This window comes from Dermacentor silvarum, chromosome 1 (assembly GCF_013339745.2).
Source record: "Dermacentor silvarum isolate Dsil-2018 chromosome 1, BIME_Dsil_1.4, whole genome shotgun sequence".
Taxonomy (NCBI): domain Eukaryota; kingdom Metazoa; phylum Arthropoda; class Arachnida; order Ixodida; family Ixodidae; genus Dermacentor; species Dermacentor silvarum.
Window position 1 is genome coordinate 23,337,039 of NC_051154.1, and position 20,926 is coordinate 23,357,964.

A 20,926-nucleotide genomic window follows, 5' to 3' on the forward strand; every position below is an offset into this window, starting at 1 on the left:
AAGGGTTGAGACTATAGAACACATTCTGTGCCACTGTACAGCCTACAACTCCCAACGCCTTTTTCTGTGTATGAGTCTTATACGCCTGACACACGGGCGCTCTAAAGGTCCTTTAGGTAAGAGGACATCTACCGGAAAGGCGTTCAAGTGCATTGACACATGACAAAGGAGTACCTCCCTTCCGGCAACGTTCCTTTGCGGGAAAGAAGATCGGGCATCTACTTTTCGAGCGGAAAGGTGTACCCTCGCATACAGCGTGCGCAACTCATCAATAGACAAAAACGTGTTACATAACTACGGTGTCCCGTAAGTATATTTTTTACCTTGGAATACGTAATAATCTTTAGCGGTAATGCGATTTGTCAAACACTAAAGATTTACTCTAGCTATACTCTCAAACACTCGCAACACGTCGCTAGCACCGCCATGTTGAATTCCGAGTATGCGCATTATAAGCCATCAAAATGGGAAAAAATGTTTTTAGGTTCTGCAATCACTAAATGTAATCTACATGGGCAGCTTTTTGTAAATGTTTTCTCTCTTGCTGCTTGACCATGGAACGCGTTTTTTTTTTTTTTTTTTTTTTTTTTTGCGGCGTTTATCTGAGGAACCACCTAAAGAAGTTAGTGAGCTGCCGTGTGTCACTGGCACAAAACCTTTCTGCATAGGATCCTTCGGAGTAACAAAAGGGGTTTCCTGCAAAGGACTTTACTTTTGCCCGTCTGTCAGGGGTATTAGCCCTTTACACGACAGACCGTTCTCGGAAGCTAAGATCCTGGGACCTTGGTCGCAGACCTCTAGTATGCACAATTCTCCCAAAGCGCTAATGCGCTTTTTGAAGCCAACCGGACTAGGAGAGTGCTTGTGAAGAACATTCATCATGATTGAACATATACGCGAGTGAACATTCATCTGCGAATGCGCGCACAATGACTCTCCTTATCACCTTTTCATCTTCCTTTCCCACTTCCCCATGTGAACGCCTGTAGCCAACCGGGCGAGTCCTTGGTTAACCTCCCTACTTTTCCTTCTTGTCTCTCTCCCAGTATTTGTTGCCGGGACGAACTAGTTCGTGGTACGGGTGATAAGGGTAGAAGAAAACCGAAGGACAAAAATCATTACAAAACACTAACTACCTTGTATCCCGGCCAGTGCGAACTAGGTGCGTTTCACTAACTGCAGGGGCCATGTCAGGAGTGACCTATATTGAGTCGGCGATTATCTCCAAAGAGATGGTCACCTCAGCCACTTGCGTTGCATCTCAGAGGTCACACGCAACGTGCTGTCATCTGAAAAGTTAGATATTGGGGTTTAACGTCCCAAAGCTGCACCGTGTTCCACAATGGATGCCATAGCGAAGGTCTCCCGATTAATTTTGACCATCTTTGGTGTGAATCCAACGCCACGTGCTGTCCGTCTCGTAGGGTGCCGCGTCGGACGGCCTTCACCTTCGCTGCGGGAGGCGGGAAGCCAGACAGAGCAGGTGGCGAGAGAGGGACTTGCTTCGCGCTGCGTCGATAGCGCGCCGCGCCCTGCATAACGACGCCTCATCGCCGGATCAGTTCCCTCTCGCTGTCTCGCAGCGAAGCCACACTCGACGACTTCCGGACCTCTCGTGCCACACCGGCATGCTGTCGGCTGCGTCGAGGGGCTTTCGCGCGAGCGGTGATTGCGGCCGCTATCGGCACCTCGCAGGCCCGCGCTGCTGCCACGGACGAGTGCTGAAGGCCGTGAAATGCGGCGAAGACGCCCTGCGGTCGCAGCTGCATTAATTTTTTTTTTTTTTTTTTGTTACAACGCTGAGAGGAACTCGTCGTTTAAAACGAGCGGAATAATCGTCCCAGCCCACGAGGATCTCCGAGACGGAAGTATCTGCTTTGAATGGGCAGGCGAATGACGGTGCGGCTTCCCTGAGTATAGCCTATATAGATGTCTGGGAAACAAACATTCAAAACTTTTTATTTTAGTTTTCTCTCAAGGTATAGACGGTCATCTTCCCAATTTCGAGTACTAACGACGCAGAATCTGTTTAGACAAGAACAAAGCTTCGCGTGACTGAATTATGAGTAGCGCACAAGATACCCGTTGTTTCGTTGCTGCGCTTTTATTTTTTAACATAACCGTTGACTGCGCACGCACGTTTGCGATAACTGCTTTATAGCTGCTGTGCGATTATATTTACATGGTGCATAATTGATACTTTGATGCAAACAAGATAGTTGGCCACCTTAGCAACCATATATAAATAAATAAACGAAACAATCAAGCAGGTCTTGGGAACAGTTTAACGTGCTTGAGATCCTGATTCATCAGTAGCAGTGAAGTGTGCTACGTAATGTAACTGCATGGTGGCGGAAGGTGGGGGAAGGGCAAGGTCATGCTGCTTTTATTCAAATCTTGTCGGTTTTCATTGTAGTAAAAAAAAAAAGATCTAACATGATGTCGGCAGTTCAAGAAGCTGTTAACAGCATATGTTTAACGTTCAAAGATGCGGCTTTAACGCAGCCACTTTTTTGCACGTTTAAAGGAAACTCAGCGCGTTTGAAAGTTCCACTTTCCACAGCCAAAACTGTCGATGTTCTGCTTTATTTTCGTGAACTGTATTCCCCCTACTGTCGGCGCTAACCGCTAAGATGTCCCGAGATGCGCGTCACGGTATTCTACGCAAAACCGTTGCTGACGCAGCGAGGGGTTGCCGGCGGCTAGCACGTTTTAATAGGTCCGCTGTATATAGGTTACGGTGCGTCACGCTTCGGGCACGAGACCGGTCGTTCGAGAGCGCGTGTTCCCACCGCGGCTCGCGCTTCCCAGGTTTGCGCCCTTCAAGGGAATGGGGAAGAGTGTTTGCCTTACGTTGGCAATTGCGCTTTCCCATCGCTGTCGCAAAGAGCAAGTGCTCGTGACCACAAAACTCGGAGCGAAGCGGTCCCAGCGCGGCGACGACCAACGGTGCCGCCGTGGCATGCAGTTGCACGCATCGCTGCCGGAAAACGCTTGCATCGATCTCGACTCGAGCCGCCGCGTGCGTGGAAGAGGCGCGTGTCGCGGCAGGGGTGTAGCACCCCTCCCCTTCCCTGCAAGCCCCCCCCCTTCTCGGCCCCCGCCGGCGCGGTGGCTAGGTTCGCTTATTTTGGAAGCGGGTCGCGTTTTGTTTCTTCGAGCGGGATTCCATTGGGTGCGGCGAAACCGATAGGCGAAAGTGTGTGCGTGCGCGCGGCGCGCATTGGTATACACCGCTCGCCGTGCAACCACGACGGCTGCGGGCGCCGGTGAACAATTTTCGGAGTTGGCGGCGGCTGTTGGCGTCTATACTTCGCGCTCTTTCTCTCTGTCTCTCTCCAAGCACCAAAGTGGTGGCGGGGCGGGGTGGCGGCGCAATAGAAAACGCAATCGACGTGCAACGTGGTCTCGCTGCGACCGGGATCGCTGACGCCACCGCTGCTACAGAGATAAACGCAGCGAACAATAGAAAAAAAAAGGAAATCGCGAGAAAGAAAGAACGCGAGCGTGGCGTTATAGCGCTGACAGGAAAAACACACGCTCCGCGCCGGGCCACCGACGCCGTGAATACCAACGTGATGCGCTGGTTCCTCCTCTCGCCTCCCTTTCAACCCATTCCGCGCCTCTGCAGCTACGGTGGTATACGTGGCTCGCTATCGCGCGCAATGCATGCGCCGTGGAGGCCCGCTCGCGGCAGTGGAATGCGCTGGCGACAACAACCAACTGGTGGAGGCGAGAATATATTTTTCTGTTGAGCGTCTGCGTGGCGTTGCGTTTATATCGGGCTAGCCTGCACGCCAGCATGCTGGATTTGCCTTATAGTGAGCGTTGGCGAAGCAATGTGGTGGATTTGATGCCACCCAATTGCCAGCAACACGGCGGCAACCGTCTAATGTTGGGCGCGCAATGAGAGCAACAAACGGAACTCAGTGCCGATGCCAGCAAGCGCTCGTAAAGGAGGAATGCAACGCTGTGCTGACACCGCTGTGCAGCTGGCTCAGTCGTTTCCTTATAGTAGTAGTTACTACCTTTTTAACCATGAATTCTGTAGTCGAATAAGTGCCGAGCTTTTGCGTGCCTCCTCCTATTCATATTCGCCGTAGTGCGCCTCTGCGTCGGCATAGTATACGGCCCATTTCGCTTGGCACGCAATAAAGCTCTTCATCGCTCTGTGTATTTCGCTTGTCGGCGAAGGCCTCAATTGGCTATGGAACGAGTACCCTGTGCAAACTGTCTGGCAAAGTGTCTAAACATTGATAATAAACACTGAAAGATATGTCAGTAAGTGGACACAACGCTGATGCCGATACCACGAAATTTCCCACAATGTTGCAAAAGTACGGGCCGCACACTCAGTGATGGTTACAGATGGGCCTAGAGTTTACTAAACTACTCAGAGGCGAGAATCCTAAACCCTTTGATTTTCCACGTGGTCTCCCGGCCGAGCAGCGCTCTTCATCTGTTGACCTCCAAAGGCACTCAATCTATTCAAGTGGTCTCCCCCAGCGATAAGATGACTGAGCCATGGCTTCTCGAAAGCAGGCTTTCCTCGAAAACGTAAGTGTACATACGTGGACTATAAACGGGAAATGCGCGCTGGGTGTCGCATCTTCCCGTGCTTTCTAAAAGATACTCCCCCCAGGCGAGATGTGCCTCATGCCCTGCTAATCAGCCATTTAAAGCCGTGAAGGAAGTCACCACTGCGAGCATCAGGGACAGGGAGAGATGAACCTTGGGCACAAACCGCGAAAGTTTCATTACGCAACAATGTGTAATAGTGGCATCACTCACGCCTCAGCATGCAATGCCTCCAGCGCTTCTACAAGGGCATGTAATGCGTCCGTGTAGAAGCACTGTGGGCAAGCTCTGCACACTAGATTTCCAGAACAGCTCTGCACTCACATCCAGAACAGCCGTGGTAAAGGCTTCCGCTATTACAAGCAAAATGTCCGTTTTAACTAGTCACAATGATGATGTGTACATCTTTGAAGTACGAAAGGTTGGATGAACCTAAGAAAATTATAAAATAATAACTCACACGTCCTTATGCGGCACCTGAACGACGGTAATGCGACGGTATTACGGGTGTGCTATTATTCTCTGACTTCCTACATTCGAATGAATTTATATCGCCTCCCATGGTCACCTGTGAACGATTACAACCTTACGATCTACCTATGCTGCCTGCCAATCCAATAACACCTTGATGAAGTGACGCATAACCCTTCAGCCGCAGGCCTCAAGTAGTATGTGAACATGAAGGAGGGTTATTTCCTAGTTGCCTGCTCCTAAGTTCACGTGCTATACACGGCTTCTACAGTTGAAAGGACGTTCCACATCCACCGTTATGGGCGTGATTGGCGCTGGCTAACGCTCCCAGGGCTAGATCTAGTACACATACTCAAATACCCAAGAAAGTGTACGAGTGGAAGAGCGCCGAGGTAGCTGAATAATACAGCAATGATAGAGCACAAATAATACACAAGACGTTGGCTCCGCTCCTACCAACGGCAAGGTGTCTTTTCGTCCACTTTCATGTCCGAATTTCCCCTATTTCTTCTGCATTTCAGCTAAAGGGGACACCTATTTCCCCTACGCCTTCCCTGGCTTCATTGTCTGTTGGATTCATGTGGTTGTAACTAACAAAAAATCGAGTCCATTGGTTCCCCTTATTCTTCTCGCTCCCCCAGGCCCATACCCTCTTGTTGGTGTCGCTGTCGCTTTTACAACAATCATGCACTTGTATCAGGATGAACTCACCGGCGTCTTTGATTACAGTGCCTTCGAGATCGGCCCAGTGGGTTTATTGCGCCAATATCATACAAAGACCAGTGACTGTACTTTACAATGCTATCGCATTAAAAGCAAATTATAGCACACCAGGTTCCTTTGTGTGTTTAGTCGTCCAGGTTTTAGTCGCCTTCGTTATAGGTGAAAGAAAGAGCCGCTATACAGTTTGTTTTCTAACCGCATTTTCTATTACATATGTTCATCCTTCGAGGCTCCAGCGAAATAGCGCTATCCTTGAGCCCGATTTGTTCCTGTCTCTTGTCGCCAGCTACTCCGGCAGACGTCCTCGACTGTCGAGAGTCATGCGGCATACCACGTACCGGCTGTGACGCGGACGTCCCTGCTGCCGATGATGCCGTAGCTGTTGGACGCCTCGCAGCGGTAGCTGGTGGCATGCACGTCGGGCCGGTACTGGTCCACGCCGAAGGGCGGGAATACGAGCGAGCCGTCGGGCCGCAGCTGTCGAAGACCGGGCAGCTCGGTGACGGGTGCGCCGCTGTCCGCTTTGCGCCACGTGACCGTGGGAGGCGGGGAACCGCCCGCCGAGCAGGGCACGACGGCACCCGTGCTGTTCAGGAAGGGAACCCAGCCAGGAGGCTCCTCCTTGAAGAACAGTGGCGGCGACAGCGCTGCATCCACAAAGAAAAGCGAGAGTTTATGCTTCGCTGTGGATATTAGGAATTGTTGAAGGAGCGACCAAGTTCAACGCCCCAAATCAGCAGACGGGCCACAAAAAAACGCCGGAGTGGCGCACTAATTTTGACCCCGCGGGCTTCTCTAATGCACACCCAAAGTTACGAGCACTTTTGCACTCCGGCGTCCCCGATATGCGGTTTCTTTGAAAGGGAATCGAACCCGAGAACGCGTGCTCAGCAGCGAAGTATCATTGGCCCTATAAATCACTTCGGCGGGAAAATGAAGCAATTTATAAACTTTTTCCATTAAAATGCATGCAGACAATAATAATACTGCGATGGGTGTCACGTAGTGTTACCAGATGGTTTTTATGGTGCTGTTGCCCATGCCACTGTTGTTAGCATCGCCAGAACCATAAAGTGCCAGCTTCGCGTGTTCTTGCGGCGACATAAAAATGCGCAGTTAACGCCTGGCGGGTGTGGTAGCAACAATTTGTGAGCGATGTCGTGCTGTAACGTTGCATTTGGGAGCTTTGCGAGACCAGGACACTGGTAAGGCGCCTTGATATTCACACATACGGCAACAGATGCGCGCAGAAAAAAAAGAGCATCTTATTAAAGTGAATTTGCAGTCAGATATAGTCGAAAATTATGAAAATATCTAAGGCTAAGGTTATACGCTAAAAATGAGAGCGCCCTCACACTGTCCTTCATACATAGGGTCTTGTACACAGTCTATGCTCGGACGTGTGCCCAACCCCCAAGAGCATATGCCGCGGCCGCGGACTCGAAAATACTCAGGATACCACTCAGGGATACCACACCCTGAGTGGTCCACAAAATCTGAAGGTCTCCAAGCAGGTGAGCAAGTCGATAAACGTTCAATTATTAACACTTCCGCAAATTGAGGGAGATACTAATTCTATAGTTATCAGTGAGATACTAATTCCATAGTTATCAGTGTGAAGTAAGGCACACACAATAATCACAAACGTGTACAGTCCCCCAAAAAGCAAAGGGGACGACCTACCCTAAATTCTCTCGGCAACAAAAGATTTAAGGGGCACCAGGGATAAGGCGGTGATAGTTAGTTACTTTACCGCACCCCACATACTATAGGGATACGCGACAACGTCGCCGAAAGGGTTCCTACTCGAGCGCACCGCCACGGCCTTAGGATTACAGGCAATCAATCAAATTGGCAAACCGACGCGCACGGGTAACAACGTCAGCAGATACGGCGCCCGATCGCGCATTTACAATTAGCGTCAAAGACGCACAATGTATTTCCCTCGACGAAAACCTCGTAAGCGCTTGCGACATAATCCGAATAGCGCCCTCCACGCCCAACATACCGAGAACAATAGGAATCACTCAGTTAACAAACTGGTCTCGTTATATAGAACTCCAGAGGGCGCTGGAGGAGTCGGGTACCACCCCGACCAACATGCGGGAATGCACTCAATTCCTTCAACAACTGCACGGGGACACCACCAGATTCACTGAGGGCACAGCGAAGGCGCCGATGATTGACTCTCACCTGATCATCCTATGGGAAGGGAGGCGGAAACTGGCCAAGAGGTGGAAAAGACAACGTCTAAACAAACACCTGAGACAACGCATCGCTCTCTTGGCAGAACAAGCCCATGGCCACGCCAGCGAGCTAGCTAAAAATGAGTGGGCAGCGTTCTGCGGAACCCTATCAGGGACTCTGGGAACAACCAGTACGTGGCGAATACTACGAGACCCGGTGAGCACACGTACTGAGAATAACAAGAAGCTCGAAATTATAGCAGACAACTTCGAGAGTACAAACCAAGAACTAGTCGACACTCTTCGGAACAAATACATAGGACCCTCACCCGCGACGGGATCGCCCTACGCGACAATACAAACGCCGGGGAGGCCAATCCTAAATTAAATGATGATATTACCACGCAAAATTGCCGCGCGACTGGCCGCTCGAAGCACTTTGCGTGTATTCGCGAGCTTATTTCACGCTCGGAAAAACACTTTTATGGAGCACGTATTTAGCAACAGAAAGCTGTATCGGGAGTCGTTCATGTTGCACTACAATTTTCTTATTGACACTTTTCATGTAATTATGATATTTGAAAAGTTGATTAATTCATTTATCAACTTTTATTATTTCAATTCAACTATCATGCACCAAGATAAAATCTTGGTGCATGATAGTTGGGACACCATGTATGTATGTATGTATGTATGTATGTATGTATGTATGTATGTATGTATGTATGTATGTATGTATGTATGTATGTATGTATGTATGTATGTATGTATGTATGTATGTATGTATGTATGTATGTATGTATGTATGTATGTATGTATGTATGTATGTATGTATATGATTAACACAATTATGTTAAACATTCAACTAAGCATTTTAATTTCTCGTAGAAGCAGTGGCTGCATCATCGAGTGAGTAATCAAGGGTAGACTTGTGCTGTCTGCCAAGGCAATTTTTAAATATTTGGTGCAGCTAAAAAAAAATCAACCTGTGTATGTTCCGTGGTGTCCCTCTCGTTTTCAGCTCTACTGGCCCTGTTTCAGAACACAAATTGCCCACACTTGTTTATAATAAGCCTAACTGGCCGACGTGAGCACACCTGATATTGCCCCGCCGTACCCGTTAGATAATGTGACATGTTCATTATACGCATAATTGACCTCACAGGTTACGAGGATCTCGCTGATGCCTGAGAAGCTGCTTGCGCTGTAGCATTCACACAAACAAAAGTTGTATATTACATTTCAGCCTATGGTCGTGTATTAAGTAGATGACATACTATATAAAAGAGCTGGGTACAGTGGGAGCAACACGTGGACGCAAAATGTGAGGGCACCTTGCGTAGAACACAATTAAGCTAAATGCGACAAAATGATACGCATTCCTGCGCAGCATCTAATTTCCAGGAGCGCTTGTCTTGTCTGTGTTAGTGCTGAAGTAATAACGGGACACGTACGAACGTGATGTTAGAACGTGGCCCTCAAACAAGCCAGACATAAGCTACATGCATACTATGACTGCCCTAGCATTCGCCTTGCGACACCAGAAAGATCCAACAAGTCTAGAAGTTTGAGTAAGACGATTAGAAGTTGGTACTTGTATTGAGATTATTGGAAATCGAGATCATGCAACAAGTCGAATTACACAAGCACAAGAAAAAGAAAATAAACATAATTTAAGGTTAAAGGGGGTGGTGGCGTGGAGCAGAGGCAGAACACCCGGCTTCTAATCTGGAGGTCGTAAGTTCGAATCCTCCTCCAGTCCACTACATTTTCAGGCATTGATTGGCGCCTGACACCGGCAAAAAAAAAAAAAAAGAACGATAACGCCGAGAGCTAGTGGGGCTATACTAGTCCAGGTGCAACCAAATTAGGAAGGCCCACCAAGCTTCAACAAAGTCACTCCCTCACGAGAACAGGAATTGACCTCCCTGGTGCAGTATTCGGCCACTACCTCCATAATGACTCCTACAATTTACCCATAGCCCTCAGTTCCCAGCGGCTGCGGAGCACCTGACCAAGGCGGCGGTAAGACCTGCTGCGTGGCAGAAGGTGCTAAGAATCTCTCGGCCCGGACAGGCCGCCACTGGAAACTGAACCTGGAAACGTTCAACACACGCACCCTATCGAGTGAGGCTAGCTTAGCAGGACTATTTTATCGGGTATTGCCTGGGATTTATTGGCCTTAGTGAGGTTAGAAGAACTGGTCCACTTCCTGTTGATGCGCTTCCTGAAGGAGGTATTCATTATTCGGAGCCTATTCCTTTCCGCGAATTCTACCAATATCTCTCCTCTAGTGTTCCTAGAACCGATGCCATAGTTGCCAATTGCTTGCTCACCAACCTGCTTTTTCGCCACTTTTGCATTGAAGTCGCCCATGACTACAGTATCCTGAGTTTGAACCTTTCTCATTTCTAGTCCATAAGGACATAGCGGGCAACATTGATGAATTCTACAGCATAAATGAAAGGGTAGCAGTCGTCGTAATAAAGCTGAATAGGAGGTATAGAATGAAGGTACGTAGTACAAGCGTACGCCGCAACCTCCAGTCACGATGTTGAAGAAATAGGCGTAGGTGTTGAAATAGGTGTTGAAGAAAACTTGGCGTAAGTTAAGGCAAAATGTATGCACTGAAAGATAAGCAAGGTAATATCATCAGCAATTTCGTTGACATAGTAAAAGCAGCAGAAGAATTCTACACTGATCTGTACAGTGCCCAAAACAACCAAGCAACTTTCATTCGAAGTAGTGATGAACAGGATGCAGAGGCTCCTTCTATAACTAGCGATAAAATTAGGAGGCCTTTGAAAGACATGATTATGGGAAAAGCAGCTGGAGAAGATGGAATAACAGTCGATTTATTTAAAGATGGAGGAGATATCATGCTTGAAAAGCTTGCGGCCCTTTATACGCATTGCCTCACGACTTCAAGTGTACCAGAAAGCTGGAAGAACGTCAACATTAAACTCATCCATAAGAAGAGAGACGTTAAAGAATTGAAAAATTATAGACCCATTAGCTTTCTTTCAGTATCATATAAAATATTCACCAAGATAATTTCCAACATCTATAGAATCACGGCAACAGGCTGGCTTCAGGAAGGGATATTCTACGATGTATCAAATCCATGTCATAAATCAGGTAATAGAGAAATCTGCGGAGTACAATCAACCTCTCTATATGGCTTTGATAAATTATGAAAAAGCATTTGATTCAGTAGAGATACCAGCAGTCATAGAGGCATTGCGTAATCAAGGAGTACAGCAGGCATACGTGAATATCTTGGCAAATATCTACAAGGATTGCAGAGCAACCTTGGTTCTACACAAGAAAAGCATAAAGTTTCCTATGAAGAAAGGGGTCAGGCAAAGAGAAATTTACAGAATAATAAAATTGGGTTGGAGTGCATACGGCAGGCATTGCCAAATCCTGGCTGGGAGCTTACCACTGTCGTTGAAAAGAAAATTGTAAAATCGTTGCATTCTAACGGTGCTAACATATGGGGCAAAAACTTGGAGATTAACAGAGAAGCTCGAGAAAAAGTTAAGGACCGAACAAAGAGCGATGGAACGAAAAATGTTAGGCCTAACGTTAAGAGACAGGAAGAGAGCGGTGTGGATCAGAGAACAAACGGGCATAGCCGATATTCTAGTTGACATTAAGCGGGAAAAAATGGAACTGGGAAGGCCATGTAATGCGTAGGATGGATAACCGGTGGACCATTAGAGTTACAGAATGGATACCAAGAGAAGGGCAGCGCAGTCGAGGACGGATGAAAACTAGGTGGGGTGACGAAGTTAGGAAATTTGCAGGTGCAAGTTGGAATCAGCTAGCGCAAGGCCTGCGTAATTGGAGATCACAGAGAGAGGCCTTCGTCCTGCAGTGGACATAAATATAGGCTGATGATGATGTATGAAGGGTAAAGGAATGAATATCAAGGGAAGGAGAACGCAGTTCTTGGCAACAGAGAATTAGATGTATCCATGCGACGAATTAATAAAGAGTATTGGATGAGTTGGTCTTACACAGCATCGATGGGGGAGGAGATTTTCGGGAAAGGCCTTTGTGCTTCAGCTTACATAATTACGGTGGTGATCAGGACAACTATATTATCGCAAAATTTCTCATCTGCAGAATTCTGGGCAGGTACATTGTAAGGATTTCAATCACTCCGCTTCTATTTATTTCTTATGATCCACCGGCCGGCCCTGGAGAGATACCGTAGGTGGCTCGGACCAATTACGAAACGCAACGAAGGAAGTAATTAGAACATAATTTTTATGTTACCCTGGTCCCGCTTTGTTTAAATTAACGCGGACATCTGTCGGAAGCTTGTACATTCCCGATCTCACGTTAGCTCGCTTTTGTAACAGTCGCAGGTGATGTATGATGGCGTGTGTCGTTGCAGGCCATACCAAGAAGTAATAACAAATGAGAGAACGTACAGCCACCAACACAGTCTTCTGCAGCGAGAGAGGGGTATGTGGTACGTACGTTGCGTTTGCACCACCTGTGGTGGCATCTGGGTGGAGAGAATGGTTTCTCAACAAGGCGATGCCCCTATTGGAAGTGTACCCTCTACACTATACGGGAGAAAGCCAACTTCTCCCTGTTAAAAGCTCAAAACAATGACATGCCCCACAGTATGTCAGTGGCATTGGCATTCTAGTAACGGGCACGAAGTCGCGGATTTTATTTCTGGTCCCGGAGGCAGCATTCCGATTGGAACAGAATGCAAGAATACTCGTGTTCTTAGGTTCACGTTCCCGTCCCACAACCCCAGGTGCTCGAAATTAATTCTCAGCACTTCATCACGGTGTCTCCAGCAGCTCGCAATACAGCTTTGGGACTTTGAAACCACTTTAGGTACTTGATTATTTCATTGAGGTTTCATTATTCCACTTCATTGATTCATTATTTCATGATACAGCAGTTGTACTGCAATTCTAGTCATGGTTTTACTTTTCGCGTCTCACTGCAGTGGCGCCACGCTTGTGTTATCACCAGGACGACCGCCAACCAGACAACGCGATGAATGATGAGACTAAAAGAGACCCAAACTAAAGCGAATAATTGTATTATTGCGGTCCAGGTTTGCTTCTTCAGCTGCAACCAACCGCAACAATTCGCTGCCCACGCCATTAAATCTTTTTCTCTGTGTCTAGTTCCCGCTGTACTGTGGGAGGAATAGCCGAACGGAGAGATACTCGGTCCTTTCTGCCACAGGAGATACCCATACGACACGTCTTAATTATTCAAGAGCACAAAAAAGGGGGACTTGAAATGCAGCTCGCTTGGGCAGCGATGCCTGACGCAAATTAGTCGACGCACGTCGCAGTAGAACTGCGTGGCTACAAACGGCTCTATACGAGACGGTCGGAGTCGAGGCACCCAAACTCAGTAGTTGAACTTTCGTTATTTTTTCCTGCTTTTTCCTTTGTTGTTGCTTAGATTGATATTTGTGTAGTTCTGCGTTTGGAACTGCGGTCACAGCGCAATTTCTAGCGTCTGTGCTGTTGGCTTAGCGAAGTCGCCCATTGAACAATGCGAGTTCGCACTGCTGAAACAAACGTGAAATAGCGAACATCCGACTCTTTAGAAAGCCTTAAAGCAGGTAAGCTGTGCAAATGTAGTCCCATAGTGGCAACCTTCGTGCAAAAGATGTCATGCAAGTCTATTTAAAGCTATTCTTAAACTGAAGACCTAAAGAGAGACAGAGCAAAAAGGATAAATGAAAGGCATGGAGGTTAACCAGGACTGAGCCCGGTTGGCTACCCTGCACTGACAGAAGGGGAAAGGGGACGGAAAGATTAAGAGAAGAAGATAAAGTCCACTGTTGATATCGCCGACGTATAGTAATAGTTCTCTGCTATATATATCACAGACGGTCTTCCAGACCGGTAGCCTTCAGAAATCTCAGCAGCGCTTTTGTGGAGTTTTGTAGCTGCTGCAGCCCTAAAGTATGTAGCGTACCTATTACCTGTTCTCACTAACTCCGTGCAGCGCTGCGAAAGCTATGGTTCACGTCAGCCAATGAGTAAAAGGAACCAGGAAGAAAGGTTCCTCCATTGCCTGCCTTTGAGCTTGCCAGAACCACGATCTGGTCATGAGGCACGCCGTAGCTGGGACTCCGGATTAATCTTAACCACCGGAGCTTCTTTAACGTGCACCCAATTTACAGTACACGTGCATTCTGCGAAGCACTTTAGGGACCCGGGCTGTTGGCGTCTAATGTGATGTCATGTCGTCGTGGTCACGCACAAAAACAAGACCTGCCGAAAACTCGCGTCTCGTTCACTTGGTATATACCAAAATTGGTATGGAAAGGTACGAATGTATGACTAACATGACTGACAGGTCATGACATCAATAACATCACATGCTCGTCAGTTACGCCACGATTAACGGTAATAAAATCGCGTGTGGCGCATACCCGCATTGGATATGCGGGAATTAGCAGAAACTCGTAAAAATCGGTTCCCAAACGCCAGTCTGGTACCAGCGCAGCGCAAGAGAGGGCGCCACTACCCCACAAGTGCTCGATTCCTCCTCACTTGTGCAAGAATAGCACAAGAATAACATAAGGGACACACCGACGCATCACTGCTTCGCACTTCCCCAGGTTCCACGTTAGTGGAGCTGCATTAGCGCTGGACTTGAACTACAGAAGCACAGAATTTGAATCCAGCGCTTAATGTAGCTCCAATCCTGCTCAAATCCTGCGCTTGTGTAGCTCAAACCAACGGTTAGTTAACATAAGGGAAACACCGGCGCATCACTGCTTCGCACTTCTCTAGGTTTCAAGTTAGTGGAGCTGCATTAGAGCTGAATTTGAATGACAGAAGCGCAGAATTTGAGCAGGACTGGAGCTACATTAAGCGCAGGATTTGAGCAGGGTTCGAACTACACAAGCGCAGGATTTTACTCGGAGTGGCAGTGCGAAGGCTTTCACACTTAAGCACCCGCTCTTGTGTTGGAGTCGACTGTTAGGCTAGAGACCTCGTGACCACTATCGTCTTGTTCGTAAAGAAACCGAAACTATTTGCATTTCGCCCCCATCGAAATGCGGCCGCCGTGGCCGGGCTTTGATCCCGCTACCTCGGGCTTAGCGGCGCAACGCGATAGACGCTACACCACCAGTGTGAGTCCCTCTGAGCTTCACGGAAGCACTAGCAGCACAGAATGGGCGAGCATTGCTCCCTTCTCAGAAAACACAGCTGGCTCTCGTTACTGATTGGTGGCACGAAGCCTAGCTGAACCCTAGCACAAACTCCGAAGTTGGTCAGAGGGTCATATGGGTACCGCAAGAAGTTCCAGTTAACACTGCAGACTTAACTTGTACCTTACACAGAAATGCTCAATTAACTACCAAGTAGCTAATCTAGGGCCATATTTTGTTAATGCTCAATTAACTACCAAGTAGCTAATCTAGGGCCATATTTTGATTCTTCTCCTTAATTAAATGCCGCCGAGTCGCCGATCCCAGCGATAGCGAGAAAGCTGTTTCGAGTGAGCCTATGATGAAGTGCAGAAAAATTGAAAAATAAAAATAATACTTACGCAATAATATGTTTGTCGCGTACCTTACAAAAGCACTATTCCACACATTTATAAACTATAAGCAAGTAAGGCTTTGCACGTTCGCTAATATCTTTGCATCAATGTGCAATACAGGGGAAAGTTAAAGAGGGGGAGGGGGCACGAACAAAGCAGGGTTCGAGACAGAAAGGGCCCCAAAGACGACAGCCGGTCATGCAGCCACTTGCCCCCGCCCCCCTTCTTTGTGCAGTTCTACCTCAATTATTAGATGATAATAGAAAAAGCACCCCCCAAGCACTCCGTACAGATGGTTAACCAGCGAAGATGAAACGTGCGGCCTCGGTAATGAACCCACTGGGTTAATCCCGAGGGTTCATTAACGTATTTCGCAATTATTGGTTACGTATTTGTGTTCCTTAATGAGGTTACACACACATTCGGCTGCGACGGAGAGAACGACGTCGCTGACGGTATATATGCCCGCAGCCCACCGTTGTCGCCTTGCCACTTGCGATTCTTCAAAATTGAATTGCTTCAAAATTGAATCTTTTCGTCACGTAATAGAATGAATGGCTCATACACCCCTTAAGCAATCACTCATACCCCCGTAAACGCGGCCTGCCCATTACGACGACAGATGAAAAGTGGAATTCTACGCTGGAGTGATGAGCGGCAACGGAGCCTGTCGTGGAAGAAGACGACGACGACGACGACGACGAACGCGTGAGCAGTGGCACGAGGGCGTTCGCGCGGTTGCGCCGAGGGGCGCCAACGAGCCAGCTGTGGAAGAAGACGACGACGCTCGAGCCGTTTCTGATGATGATAGTTTCTGTGCACATCGGACCGACTGATTTTGGTTTCACCTAACCAAATACAGCTTCACTGTAAAATTCCCAACCATTGAGCGTGTGCACATAATTCTCTCAGTATCACCCGACGAAATCTTCAGCGTCAGCTTACAAAAACAGTAAGAAAATTTAAAAATTTTAAATAAAAATAAAAAAAAATACCTGTCGGACGACTTGTTTGCCGCGTCGCAAAGCTGGTGCAAACAGGCCCGACTGCCTATTCCTACATACTTGCGAGAATGAAAGCAGAAATTCAGACACTCGCAATGCGGTGATGCTTTCACTTTAAAATTATGGGGTTTTACGTGCCAAAACCAGTTCTGATTATGAGGCACGCCGTAGTGGGGGACTCCGGAAATTTGGACCACCTGGGGTTCTTTAACGCGCACCTAAATCTAAGTAAACGGGTGTTTTCGCATTTCGCCCCCATCGAAATGCGGCCGCCGTGTGCTTTCACTTTGATGCGGTCAGAAATTTCAGTTGCGGTGGCGCGGCAGCTACCACTGCTGCATACAATGTCGAACGGTCGCAAGGACATGACGCTTAAATGCATGTCGTACGCAGGTTAGTACACTTACAGTGGTCAGGGCTTCCAGTTGGCCGCTGCGCTTTTGTTGCTACGGCAGCATTAAGCCCCGACGTTACGCACGCTACAACGGTCTTGAATGCGTTTCTATATACAGGCTCCAATTGAAGCAAAGTGTAGCTACAAAAATACGTTAAGAGGCAATCTATGGGAACATTTTGCGCTAATCGTACATTTCCTTTTTATTGTGCTTGTAGAAAACAACTATTGATCGCTGGCGTGTGTGTGCGTTGTGCGTGTGCGTTCATCTTGTGCGTGTGCGTACATCTGAACAGAAGCTGCCGCATCACTGCGGAACACACTATCAGCAGCGAAACCAGCACGTCCCGTGCAGCCCTTTTATTACTGCTTGCTGTTATTGTCCGCGCGCTTACTTCGGCGCTAGACGACATTATTCGTCAACGGGTGGTGGGGGAGGAGTAGAAGAAGAAATGTTCTGGTAACGTCGCCCGATCAGGAGCCAATATCGACCGCGCATCGGTCGCGCAGGCGCTTGCGCAAGCTACAGTTCGGTGACAGCTGTCATCTATAGCACGGCTTGTCTGGAACCGTCACACGCCGTCAAACACCGCGCGGAAACCAGAGAAGGCGCGAACGCGGAAGCAACACGGCCGAAATGGCCGTCGGAGCAGAAAAAAGAACGAGACCATACAGCGCAAAGAAGAAACTGCGAGGTAGCTCTGGTTGGAGATCGTTCTACAGAGAACTTTTAGTTAGCTGGATTGTGTTTTGCGGCGTAGCTGTCTTCGTTGTCACATTCGTTCCCATGAGATGGCCTTTCTTTGACAGTAGGCGTCAGCGGGAAGAAAAAGAAAGGGCCGTATAGCGAGAGGCGTAGGAATAATGTGCGGCGCAATTCGACGGCTATGTTATTGGAATTCAGATAATATGAGTACTCGGAAGAAAAGGGAAGACGCCAGGGCCGCCTTTATTTGTTTCTTTTTTGCACCTAAAGACACTACTTTATGTGGTGTACTTGTTGAGTCTACTGCAATAATGATGATGATGATGATGATGATGATGATGATGATGATAATAATAATAATATAATAATAATAATAATAATAATAATAATAATAATAATAATAATAATAATAATAATAATAATAATAATAATAAAAGACACCTTGAATGGCGAAGCCTTGATTTTTAGGTGTTCCAAGAAGAGGCGTACACATATGTGAACTTATCAAATGCAACTTTATATTAGGGATTGAAGTTTTAGGTTCCACAGACACAGTTGGAAAGCGCTGGTAAATTGAGAGCGCACTTCGCAAAATAAAACTGCCGTAACTCAATTGAACTGAGTTCGATATTACCTGATTAGGTGATATCGCAATCAACGCTATGCGAAATGCGTTGAAAGTGGTTATATGTTAACTTGATCCTACCAATTAGGTCAAGTACATAAAGCTTTATAAGAAGGCCCTTTCACCGAAACTTCAGCAGAATATCGTCATAAGTATTTTAGGGCTTTAACTAAGCTTTGGCTACAACAACCATGTCCCTTTTTCTTTCCTTATATAAGCCGGTTGTGGTGGCGGTGTAGCATCAGGCGGGATTAGCCTGGCATGCTTAACCGGCAATTGTTCCATCTGGGCGTCTCATACGTTTTAAGCAAGGGTGTGTCCATTAAATAAACAATGCGCATGTTAAGACACCCTCTGTCCCAACGCGTAGTTTTTACGCATGAAACAACGCATGGAAAGTTCCTCCTACTTCCCAATTTGGCGCCGATGATACTCTCTTTTGTTAACAATCTTAATTCCGGTTTCTTTTCTTAAATTTTTGGTAAAGGCCTGTCAGTCGATAAAGCCTCTTTACACACTGCTGTCCTTTCGCTCCTCACAGTCTTCAATGCACCGCGTGCTTGCACTAAAGTGATGTAAAAATTATAATAATGCAAATATATGAGCTGTGTGAAAAGTCGCACAGAGTGAAAATGATATGAAAGTTACACGTCCTTGCACGAAGTCACACAGTTGCATGCGTAGAGGCTTTTTTTTTCTCTCTCTCTCGTTCCGACAGAACTAACGCACAATGTGCTGCATAAATACGTGCGGAATGAGATCACACGCAGGAAGCATAATCTGAAAGACCGAATGCCCACAGCTCATACTCCTCGGCATTCAAGAAATGTTCGGAGTCCCTCCTTCCGCAGACGAGATGGATGCAGAAAGCAACATTCCTTCTTGGCGCAGTCTAGTTTATCTGCGCCGACAGGCGACGCGCATGAGCGCCAGTTTTGTTTCTGCTTTGTTTCCGCCGCTTCCGCCACCGTTTCGTCCGAATGCGCGAAAAACGTCCGCGGGCCTTTCGGTTTCTTGCAGTGCGCTCCGGTTATCTCGAACGTTTCATTTCAGCGCTCGCATGTGCACCGGTCCCGACACGCGTGCACACACGCACGCTGCGAGTGCTGCGAAGCCGTGTTTTGAAAAGCTACCCGCTTACAATAGCAAATAAGGCAGCAGAGACGTCTTCCACCGGCAGGACAACAAGGACGAGCTTGTGCACACACACACGTGCGCACCAATCTGCGAATGACAAACGCGCGCCCACGGTCAAAATGCTTATCTTCGTGCCAAAGGAACGTCGCTCTTCTTTCCCCTGTCGCCTTGGCTTCATTGCGTTCACCACGCTCTCTGAGCCGCGTCCCCCGCCGCCGGCGTTTGTCTCTGCTTACTTTTCGCTTGACTGTCGTCTTACTTTAATGCGAGGTGGTTGCTGCAAGAAATGCGGCGGTGTTTGATGCTGCGCGTATCACAGGTTCTGCAAGCATCACGCACTCTTACGATGTCGCCCCGACAGTGGCCGCCCAGCGTCCAATTACTTTCTCCTCACCGGGTTGCGTATCTGTGCTTTCGGAATGAGCATCCCGGCGGGTCGAGCGCTCACATATGTGTGCATAAATTTAGTTCTTTTTTTCTATATTTTTTGCCACGCTTATGAGCCCCTTGCGCATGGGCACAATGCTACGTCCTCGTACTTGTTACCATCTGTAGCGAAGAAAGCAATAATGACAGTACTAACGTCCATAACCGAGGAAAGGCGTGACTCCAACTGAAGGGCTAAAAAGTTCAAAGCGAAGAATAAGCGCAAATAGAAGAATGAGTGGCCTGAAATAGCGGGGGACCTGCTCTCAAGACAGCGACGAATGATGGCACTGAGCTGGATGGACGGGGTGAAAGCAAACCAACACAGACGAAAGCACTGTCGAGTGCTTAAGAGAGCCGCACGAAGGGTAGCGAGTGAAAGCTGTATGAAGAGGAGAGAGAGCGTCCTCAAGAAGACAGGTCTCCTTGAGAGCGGCAAACTTGGTATAGCACTGCCCGGCGTCTTAACTGCTGGAGTTCCGTTGCGAAAGAGCAGCCGCGGGGTCGAGGGAGTCCGCCGACGGACGAGTTAGCGGACGGCAACGAAATATGAGACGCCGTCACCGGGCGCCATCGTCAAGTGAAAACGACTCACTCGCAATCCGGTTCGTGCTGCATGGGACGCTACGCAGTATACGGAGTTGCTTCTTGCCACAGAAGAGGACGGGGCCCAGCTTTCGTTTTTTTTTTCCTTTTTTTCTTTTTTTTTCAATATTGCGCAGCAGCGGACTCACGCTTCTTGCGGAGCATGTTTTAAGAGATCTAGCGAGTGAAGACTTTCGTCTGCCTTTTTTTTTTCTTTGGGGGGGGGGGGGGGGGGCGGACCTAGTCAAGCTGTCTGTTTCAGCTTTTTTTCCCTTACCTCCCCCATCACGTTGATGGTAAAAAATAAAAGGTTATTATTATTATTATTATACTTCTAATGGCAGGCAAGGAAGGAAACAAAAGTCAAACTTCTGCAATAATAATAATAAAAAAAGTTAGGAGGGAGAAAGTTATCCCCGAATGGAGTAGATCGCACGTACCCTAAGTCAATCTTGTCGAGTGGAGAAGTACCAAGAGAAAACTTAACAAAGCAAGGAATATGTATTGGACAAGAACGGGCTTGGACGCAACAAGGGCACT

The 20,926-nt window shown here is 47.7% G+C and overlaps 1 pseudogene; it reads right to left on the reverse strand.

The window, feature by feature from the left end:
- LOC119430888 (Down syndrome cell adhesion molecule-like protein Dscam2) overlaps positions 1-20,926 on the reverse strand; it is a 552,287-nt pseudogene that overhangs the window by 376,884 nt on the left and 154,477 nt on the right.